The sequence below is a fragment of the Aulostomus chinensis genome, chromosome 13 (assembly GCF_037954235.1).
Source record: "Aulostomus chinensis isolate RoL2024-O1b breed Wild chromosome 13, RoL_Achi_v1.0, whole genome shotgun sequence".
NCBI classification, from domain to species: Eukaryota; Metazoa; Chordata; class Actinopteri; order Syngnathiformes; family Aulostomidae; genus Aulostomus; species Aulostomus chinensis.
In genome coordinates this window covers 28,329,192-28,339,754 of record NC_141332.1, presented here as the reverse complement: position 1 = coordinate 28,339,754, position 10,563 = coordinate 28,329,192, and positions in this window count along the sequence as shown.

Below are 10,563 nucleotides of genomic sequence, written 5' to 3'. Positions count from 1 at the left end.
AGACACACATCATCAATCACTTCATAATCACGATCACGTTCAGTTCAGTCTGTACTTTTATACATCAAAAAGACAAAAATGGTTCAAAGAGGGAATAAAAATGATGAGACAAAAATGAAAATCAAGTTAAGAATTGGAACGACGGAATGATAACGTACGAATATAAAAATGAAATCTAACAATTGTTTTTGATTTGGAGAAGATGCTGGTGTCTCTGTGTAATGGAATCGTTCCGAGCAACCGCGGACGAAGTGAGCTCATCATGAAGCAGTAGTTAGAAGTACTTAAGGCTTAGAGGTTGAAGTAAAACTGTCTGGTCGTACTAGCATGCAGTATAATTATTATGTCGTATTGTCAGGTAGTATTATCATACAGTACAACTATTATTATGTAGTATTTAAGGTAGTATTATAGTACAGTATCATTATTATTATGTACTTCTGCCATGTAGTACTGTCGTACAGTATTATTATTATGTAGTATTGTCAGGTATTATTGTCGTATGTTGTTGTTGTTATTATTATTATTTTTTTATCATTATTATTATTATGTAGTATTGTCAGGTATTATTAGCGTATGTTATTATTATTTTGTAGTATAGTCAGGTAGTATTATAATACAGTATAATTATTATGGAGCACTGTCAGCTACTATGATCATACAGTATAATTATTGTGTAGTATTTTCAGGTAGTATTATCATAGTTTAATAATTATGTAGTATTGTCAGGAAATATTAACATACAGTATAATTATTATGTAGTATTTTTAGGTAGTATTAACATAGAGTATTATTATGTAGTAGTATCGTCAGGCAATATTAAAATACTGTACAATTATTATGTAGAATTGTCAGGTTGTATTATCATCCATGTCGGTATTATTATCTCTAGTAACTACTTAGTGTACTATTACTGTAGTATTATCATAAAGGATTGTCATGTTGTGTTATCAAGTAGAATTACCCTGTTGTATTATTATGCAGTATTTTCATGTGGTACTATCGTGTAGTGTTATCACATAGGGCTGTTGTGCAGAATAATAATGTAGTATTATCTTGTGGGCTTTTCTTGTATGATCATCATGTAGAACTGTTGTATAGCATTCATCTAGTATTATTGTATAGTAATGTAGTGTAGTATTATCAGTTATTATCTTGTAATATTATTGTATAGTATTATCATGTAGTATAATTATCGTGTATTAATGTGTAGTATTATTATATAGTATTTTCATGTAGTTTTGTCATAAATTATTATCATATAGTATTCTTATGTAGTACTGTCATGTAGTATTATCATGCAGTATCATTTAGTGGTATCTAGTATTTTCAAGTATATTATCATATAGTATTATCATCTAGGGTTGTCATGTATCATTGTCACGTAGTATTGCCATGTAGTATTATTATTTAGTCCATCCATCCATCATCCATCCATCCATCCATCATCCATCCATCCATCCCTCCATCCATCATCCATCCATCCATCCCTCCATCCATCCATCATCCATCCATCCATCATCCATCCATCCATCATCCATCCATCCATCCATCATCCATCCATCCATCCATCATCCATCCATCCATCATCCATCCATCCATCCCTCCATCCATCCATCCATCATCCATCCATCCATCCATCATCCATCCATCCATCCATCATCCATCCATCCATCATCCATCCATCCATCCCTCCATCCATCATCCATCCATCCATCCCTCCATCCATCCATCATCCATCCATCCATCATCCATCCATCCATCCCTCCATCCCTCCATCCACCATCCATCCATCCATCATCCATCCATCCATCCCTCCATCCCTCCATCCATCATCCATCCATCCATCCCTCCATCCATCATCCATCCATCCATCCATCCATCATCCATCCCTCCATCCATCATCCATCCCTCCATCCCTCCATCCATCCATCCATCCATCCATCCCTCCATCCATCATCCACCCATCATCCATCCATCCATCCATCCATCCATCCATCCATCATCCATCCATCCATCCCTCCATCCATCCATCCATCATCCATCCATCATCCATCCCTCCATCCATCATCCATCCATCCCTCCATCCATCATCCATCATCCATCCATCATCCATCCATCATCCATCATCCATCCATCCATCCATCCCTCCATCCATCATCCATCCATCCATCCATCCATCATCCATCCATCCATCCATCCATTCATCCATCACCCATCCATCCATCACCCATCCATCCATCATCCATCCATCCATCATCCATCATCCATCCATCATCCATCCATCCATCATCCATCCATCCATCCATCATCCATCCATCATCCATCAATCCATCATCCATCCATCATCCATCCATCCATCCATCATCCATCCATCCATCATCCATCCATCATCCATCATCCATCATCCATCATCCATCCATCCATCATCCATCCATCATCCATCCATCCATCATCCATCCCTCCATCCCTCCATCCATCATCCATCCATCATCCATCCATCCATCCCTCCATCCATCATCCATCCATCCATCCATCCATCATCCATCCCTCCATCCATCATCCATCCATCCATCCCTCCATCCATCATCCATCCATCATCCATCCATCCATCATCCATCCCTCCATCCCTCCATCCATCATCCATCCATCATCCATCCATCCATCCCTCCATCCATCATCCATCCATCCATCATCCATCCCTCCATCCATCATCCATCCATCCATCCCTCCATCCATCCATCATCCATCCATCCATCCCTCCATCCATCATCCATCCATCCATCATCCATCCATCCATCCATCCATTCATCCATCACCCATCCATCCATCCATCATCCATCCATCATCCATCCATCATCCATCCATCATCCATCATCCATCCCTCCATCATCCATCCATTCATCCATCATCCATCATCCATCCCTCCATCCATCCATCATCCATCATCCATCCATTCATCCATCATCCATCCATCATCCATCATCCATCCCTCCATCCATCCATTCATCCATCATCCATCCATCATCCATCATCCATCCCTTCATCATCCATCCATTCATCCATCATCCATCCATCATCCATCATTCATCCATCATCCATCCATCATTCATCATCCATGGATGATGGATGGATGATGGAGGGATGATGGATGGATGATGGAGGGATGGAGGGATGATGGAGGGAAGGATGGATGATGGAGGGATGGAGGGATGATGGATGGATGATGGAGGGATGGATGATGGATGGATGATGGATGGATGGAGGGATGATGGATGGATGATGGAGGGATGGATGATGGATGGATGATGGATGGATGATGGATGGATGGAGGGATGGATGATGGATGGATGATGGATGGATGGAGGGATGATGGAGGGATAAAATTGTAATCAAACCAAAAGAGAAGTCAATATATTGAAAATGTAACAAGTTTTTTCAGTTGTGCGACACAACAAGCAACCACAAATATTCTTTGGAACGATCAGTGGCCCTGCCCCTTATTTTCTTGTCATGGAGTCGGCAACCCTACGTGTGATTGGTGTCCACGGTACAGCGACGCTGGTGATGGCCATGTTTTCTTCCTCCAACTTTTCTGACTTTTGTAAACTTTATTGGTGGTAATAATGAGGATGATGACAAGACAAACATGGGATATTCATGTCTGCTCGGGACGGCGTCCATCGAAGCACTTAAACCTGACGAGCTTCCGCCTCATTTCCCTGCACTCCCCCTCCCTCGGTGTCGCCGTGGAAACACATCAGCATAAATGTTTCAGCAAGCTGTTTTGTCTCGCCTGCACTTTGTTTTGTCATTGGGAGGAGAAGCCGCTCGCGTCTCCTCCTGAAGACAAAACTGGACTGAATGATTCATCAGAGGCGGAGCCTTGAAGCCGAGTGGCAGTTTTGTCGCCTCTTGTCTTCAACAAGCTGCAACTGTTTTCTCTCATTAATTCTTCATGGCGACACACGTGGACGGGTCACATGACATGTTTGTAGAACACCAGCCATTAGTTGATTGACACAAATTATTAGTGCCAGATGTAATCAGCCAGTCAAGGCCGGTCCTGTGGGGCACCAGAACCACCACGGAAATAAAAATGACGAGAACACCCTCACAAAGTCAAAGGAACTCATTTTTGTCAGTGTCAGTTACTTCCCAATTCATTGCTTTTGATGATGTGAACGTCGTTCGTGGATGTTGATGAGTCCGCCACACCCGACAGCCTTTCATCTTCCGTGTTGTCTCGTGATCAATGACATCATTGTATTGTGGGTTGATTGCTATCGAACGTAATCAATGCACACCGCTCACTGACATATGCGTGAAAAAAGTCATGTGTGTGTTTGGGTGATGGCAGTGTGAAGCGTGTCACCGTTACTGCGACTACTCGTTATCGATCTGTCTATCAGAGGTCGTGGGCACTAGGGTTGCTTCACAAGAGTCACAAAGATCCTGACGAGTCTCGTAGTAAAACCTGCAGAAGCTCCATCGCCTTCGCAGGGCAACATCTTCCTGGCAACAGGTGAGTCATCCGTGCTGCATGCTGATAGATGAGTGGAGCAGATTTCCTGCTGCCAAAGTTTTTACACTCTGAGATAAAAAAGCTCATGTTTTATGTATTTGTTCCCCCATAATTAGCATCTGAGATGGTGGTGAGACATTCAGGAGCATTTTTGTTGACTCGCCCATCGGGAGGTGTGAGGAGCCTCGGAGGTGACCTGGAGGAACACCCTGGCTGGACATTCATGCTCATGTGCTCAGAAATCCTGCAAGAAGATCGTTGACGAGAGAAGACGGTACACATGAAGAAGAGAATCCATGAAGCGATGTGGACCTGAACGCTCCTGGGGGGTCTGAGGCTGCTCGTGGTCTCCTCCACTGAGTGCTGGAGTCCTCCAGACCTCAGTGACTCCTTCAGTAAGCAGATGCTGCTTTGTTGCTCTGAGTTCATAAAGTTCCAGTTGTCTGCTGGCAAAAAGCTTGGAATGAGGTCACTGGGAGTTTGTCCCTTAGTTCCAGGTCAGTTGTCCTTATTGTGGCGGCGGCGGCGGCGGAGGCGGCGGCGGCGCGCTGGGTGTCACGCCGCCAACAGGATGATGCTGAGCTCTTTTCCCAGCAGCCACTGGAGCAGCCTTGTAATTGACTTTGCTGATGAAGCTTCAATCCTAAAGTTGTTCACCGTGGACGAAGCATGAAGGTGTGAAGGAGAAACAAATGCCTCTTCCTCTTCCATCCTCTTCCTCCCCCTCCTCTTCCTCCTCTTCCTCCCCCTCCTCTTCCTCCTCTTCCTCCCCCGCCTCTTCCTCCTCTGCCTCCATCCTCCCCCTCCTCTTCCTCTTCCATCCTCTTCCTCCCCCTCCTCTTCCTCCTCTTCCTCCCCCGCCTCTTCCTCCTCTGCCTCCATCCTCCCCCTCCTCTTCTTCCTCCATCCTCTTCCTCCTCCTCTTCCTTCTCCATCCTCCTCCTCCTCCTCCATCCTCTTCTTCCTCCTCCATCCTCTTCCTCCTCCATCCTCCTTCTCCTCCTCCCCATCCTCTTCCTCCTCCTCCTCTTCCTCATCCTCCTCCATCCTCCTCCTCCTCTTCCTCCTCCATCCTCCTCCTCCTCTTCCTCCTCCTCTTCCTCCTCCTCATCCTCCTTCTCCTCCTCTTCCTCCTTCTCCTCCTCCTCCTCCATCCTCTTCTTCCTCCATCCTCCTCCTCCTCCTCCATCCTCTTCCTCTTCCATCCTCTTCCTCCTCCATCCTCCTTCTCCTCCTCCTACATCCTCTTCGTCCTCCTCTTCCTCCTCCTCCATCCTCCTCTTCCTCCTCCATCCTCCTCCTCTTCCTCCTCCTCCTCCTCCATCCTCTTCCTCCTCCATCCTCCTTCTCCTCCTCCTACATCCTCTTCGTCCTCCTCTTCCTCCTCCTCCATCCTCCTCTTCCTCCTCTTTCTCCTCTTCCTCCTCCATCCTCCTCCTCTTCCTCCTCCTCCTCCATCCTCTTCCTCCTCCATCCTCCTTCTCCTCCTCCTACATCCTCTTCGTCCTCCTCTTCCTCCTCCTCCATCCTCCTCTTCCTCCTCCATCCTCCTCCTCTTCCTCCTCCTCCTCCTCCATCCTCTTCCTCCTCCATCCTCCTTCTCCTCCTCCTACATCCTCTTCATCCTCCTCTTCCTCCTCCTCCTCCTCCTCCTCCTCCTCCTCTTCCTCCTCCATCCTCCTCCTCCTCCTCCTCAGACGGTGCTGACGTGCTCTAAGGTGGCATTCAAACTTTATTCGGGTCAAACTTCTAAAATCTCCTGAAACAAAGAAAAATCAAGCAGCAGCAGTGAAACCAGTAGAAGAATCCATGCGGCGCCGTGATGTAATATTGATGACCCGCCCACTCTCTTGACGACCTCCGTTTGGTCGTCTCATGTTTCATCAAGTATTCATGAAAGCTGCACGTCCCCTCGCCCTCCTGCCTCAGATCCCATAATGCATCTGTAGTGTTCTGTCAGGTGAGGTGGTTATGGAAGGAAGCTCCCGGAGGAGGCAGGTCCAGATCGCCCCTCTTCTTCTCTTGTTCTGAAATTGCGTGGCGTCCACAGGCACCTCCCCACGCTTGTCTCCACAGACACACTTGTTTGATCCATACCTCTGTTTTGTTTGCAACCCCAGGCAAAAGTTTTCTGAGCAAACACGACTGATGTTTACTCATAAGGGCGCCATCTGATGGCAGCGAAAGACACGATGCGTTGGATGTGAATCAGTTTAAAAGGTTCCGTTTCAGTGGCTGATCTGAGAGGACTCCTCTGATGTCACTGACTTCCTGTCGTCCTTAAATGTCACTGGTGCGGAGTGCGAGTCGCTGCAGTCCACATTGCAAGCATTTCACCTATTTTTGTACAAACAGTGGCGTGACATAATGAGCCGTGGTAACGCTCGACATGGTTGCCATCAAACGTCACTGTCACCTTCATCAGTGACAGGTCAAAGGTCGTTCAGCGCTGTTGTGAGGCTGTGTAGGTGATCTAGTGCCTCTGTTAGCTTCCTGCTGCCTCAGCCGTCTGTGTCGCCGCCGCCTGCTGATTTTTATTTATCGCCATCACTGCCATCTCTCACCTCTTGTCTCCCCTCAGCCTCACCAGCTCCTGCGCCCTCCTCTCATTAACACGGAGCCCTGACGGATGGCGCGGCGAGGCCTGACTCACTCTCAATATCACTCTCGGCCCTGTTGCTCCGCGAGGGAAACCCCCATCCCGCCCCATCTCTCTGCAGGGGAGGCAGTCGCAGTGGCTGTGGGGTTCCCCCGTTGAGCCCGGCCGCCATCTGCTGCCGAGCTGCAGCTCACCGTGAGCGCGACCGCCACCGGAGCCCAGTAGTCCCAACACGACTGGAACATCGAGGTGATGATGGGAGGAAGATCCTGCCGCTGCGTTTAGGAGCTGAAGGAAAGAGGGGACATGTGAAAGACGTCAGAGACAAATGGACATCAGGACAAAAGTCAAGCTATTGTGAGACATGTCTGATGATGATGTCAGACGTCTGATGATATCATGAGTGCTTGATCATATTGACATGAGACAGCGTGACATGATATTTGATGAAGTCAGCTGACCTCATGAGACATCGGATAACGTTGTGAGATGGTGTCTGATGATGTCATGAGATGACATCCTGAGATGGCATCTGATGACACTGTGAGAGTCAGATGACATCAGAGACGGAGTCAGATGATTGCGTGAGTTGACATCTGATGACATGAGATGGCGTCAGATGACTTGAAGAGATTGCTTCTGATGATGTTTTGGGATAGTGTCTAATGACATCGTGAGATGGTGTGATGATGTCATGAGACAGTGTCTGAAGATGTCATGAGAATGCGTATGATGATGTTGCAAGATGGCGTCTGATGATGTCGCCCAGTGAGATGATGATGAAAGTGTGTCAGTGTTTTCTGATGGCAGTTGTGATGATATCGATGATGACCACGTTGCCATTACCATTCGCCGCCATGCTCAGCTCCAACTCCAATTACCATGTGATTGTCTGCTTGGCGTGGAAATCATCATTAACAGCCGGCAGTGCTGCCAAGCCGAGCAGCCGGTTGTGATGAGCGCCGACGTGAACGCAGGAAAGCAAACACATCAACAACTCAGTGTCTGGGGTTCAGAGGCGGAGCTCCCGCGGGACGCCACGCTTCACTGTAATGGCGGCGGCTTGACGCTCCAGTCTGATGGACCTGAGGATGCTTTGTGGTTTACACGAGGAGCCAGGAGAGGCCCCTGAGACTCTGTGTGTGTGTGTGTGTGTGTGTGTTGTTCTTGTACTTGTTACATAGTGAGGACTAGAATACGTATTTAACCAACAGAGTGAGGACATTTTAGCAGGTCCTCACATCTTCAAAGGGCCTTTGAAGGTCAAGACTTGATTTTAGGTTCAAGGTTAGGGTCAGGTTCAGGTGTGTGTGTGTGTGTGTGAGTGTGAGTGTGTGTATGTGTGAGTGTGTGAGTGTGTGTGTCTGAGTGTGAGTGAGTGTGTGTGAGTGTGAGTGAGTGTGTGTGTGTGAGTGTGTGTGTGTGAGTGTGAGTGAGTGTGTGTGTGTGTGTGTGTGAGTGTGAGTGAGTGTGTGTGTGTGTGAGTGTGAGTGAGTGAGTGAGTGAGTGTGTGTCTGAGTGTGAGTGAGTGTGATTGTGAGTGAGTGAGTGAGTGAGTGTTTGTGTGTGAGTGTGTGTGTGTGTGTGAGTGAGTGAGTGAGTGTGTGTGAGTGTGTATGTGTGAGTGTGTGTCTATGTGTGAGTGTGTGTACGTCAGTGTGTGTGTATGTGTGAGTGTGTACGTCAGTGTGTGTGTATGTGTGAGTGTGTACGTGTGAGTGTGTGTACGTTAGTGTGTGTATGTGTGAGAATGTGTACGTCAGTGTGTGTGTATGTGTGAGTGTGTGTATGTGTGAGTGTGTGTACGTCAATGCGTGTGTATGTGTGAGAGTGTGTATGTCAGTGTGTGTGTACGTCAGTGTGTGTGTATGAGTGAGTGTGTGTATGAGTGAGTGTGTGTACGTCAGTGTGTGTGTGTACGTCAGTGTGTGTGTATGAGTGAGTGTGTGTATGAGTGAGTGTGTGTACGTCAGTGTGTGTGTGTACGTCAGTGTGTGTGTACGTCAGTGTGTGTGTATGAGTGAGTGTGTGTATGAGTGAGTGTGTGTACGTCAGTGTGTGTGTGTACGTCAGTGTGTGTGTACGTCAGTGTGTGTGTATGAGTGAGTGTGTGTATGAGTGAGTGTGTGTACGTCAGTGTGTGTGTGTACGTCAGTGTGTGTGTACGTCAGTGTGTGTGTATGAGTGAGTGTGTGTCTATGAGTGAGTGTGTGTGTATGTGTGAGTGTGTGTGTTTGATATGTTTGATATGTTGATGTTTCGTATGGAGAGAAAACATGCGCACACATGCAGCTATCGTTTGTTTCCCAGAGTGGATCAGCTGGTCACGGTTTCTGGAGTCCAGAACTGAAGAAGTTTCCTGGATGAGAGGCGAAAAGTCTTCTCTTACAAGAGGAGACTACAAATACGTTCAGCTGGTATATTCAAGTTGTCTCCCTCCCCTTAGTGCTGAACCACAAGGGTTCTAGTCAGTTCTGGTCTCCAGTCCAAATGTTAGTGGATCCGCGATCCTCCATCTGGATCAAGGAGACCTGGATTACACCAGACCACCTGGAGAGTCGGTGAACAGACGTGTCTCAATTAGCTGTTAGCATCAGTCTCTGTTAGCTTCAAGCTAAGTATACTGTACGTGACTGGTTCTTCCTGCACTCTGGAGTCACGAGGAAGTGATGGAGGAGGGAGGACACCTGAGTGAGCTGAGTACTCCTGGTACTGAGTACTTGGAAGGTTAATACACTGTTTGGGTGAAGTATCCTCAGAAGCTTTGGCATCAAACCAACCATGTTCTCACGAGACAGGATGTGATCTGCACTTCTTCATCTTCAATGGGATGATTCACAGCTGGAGTGGCTTCTGACGTGTCTTCAGCTCTAACATTCAGAGACCAGGAACTTAACAAAGAGCTTCCAGAAGGTTCCCAGAGCTTTCATTGGAACAACATCCACCTCTGAGAATTCCTCCGAACGAGCTAATCTGATGCTAAAGTCGAGTCTTTGTTCCAAGCCTTTGAGAGGACGCTGTTCTCGGCCGATGTGGATGGGTGGAGGCAGAAAAATAACAACAGCACTTAAGAAAAGGGAAAATGGCAGGGTGATAAAAACGGGTCCCATGACGGCATGCGCCTCTTCTCTCCAAGTTATTAAAAAACTCCCACACGTTTCAGCTCCCGTAACGACTCATTTGTTTCATCCTGATAGAAACCTCTCCAGATGAGGAGGAGCCCTTGTTTGGAGACATGGAGGATGAGGGATGTTGGGCTGATCGCTGTCACACTGGAGTCAGCGTCACTGCTGTATCTATCTATCTATCTATCCATCCATCCATCCATCCATCCATCCATCCATCCATCCATCCATCCATCTATCTATCTATCTATCTATCTATCTATCTATCTATCTATCTATCTATCTATCTATCTATCTATCTATCTATCTATCTA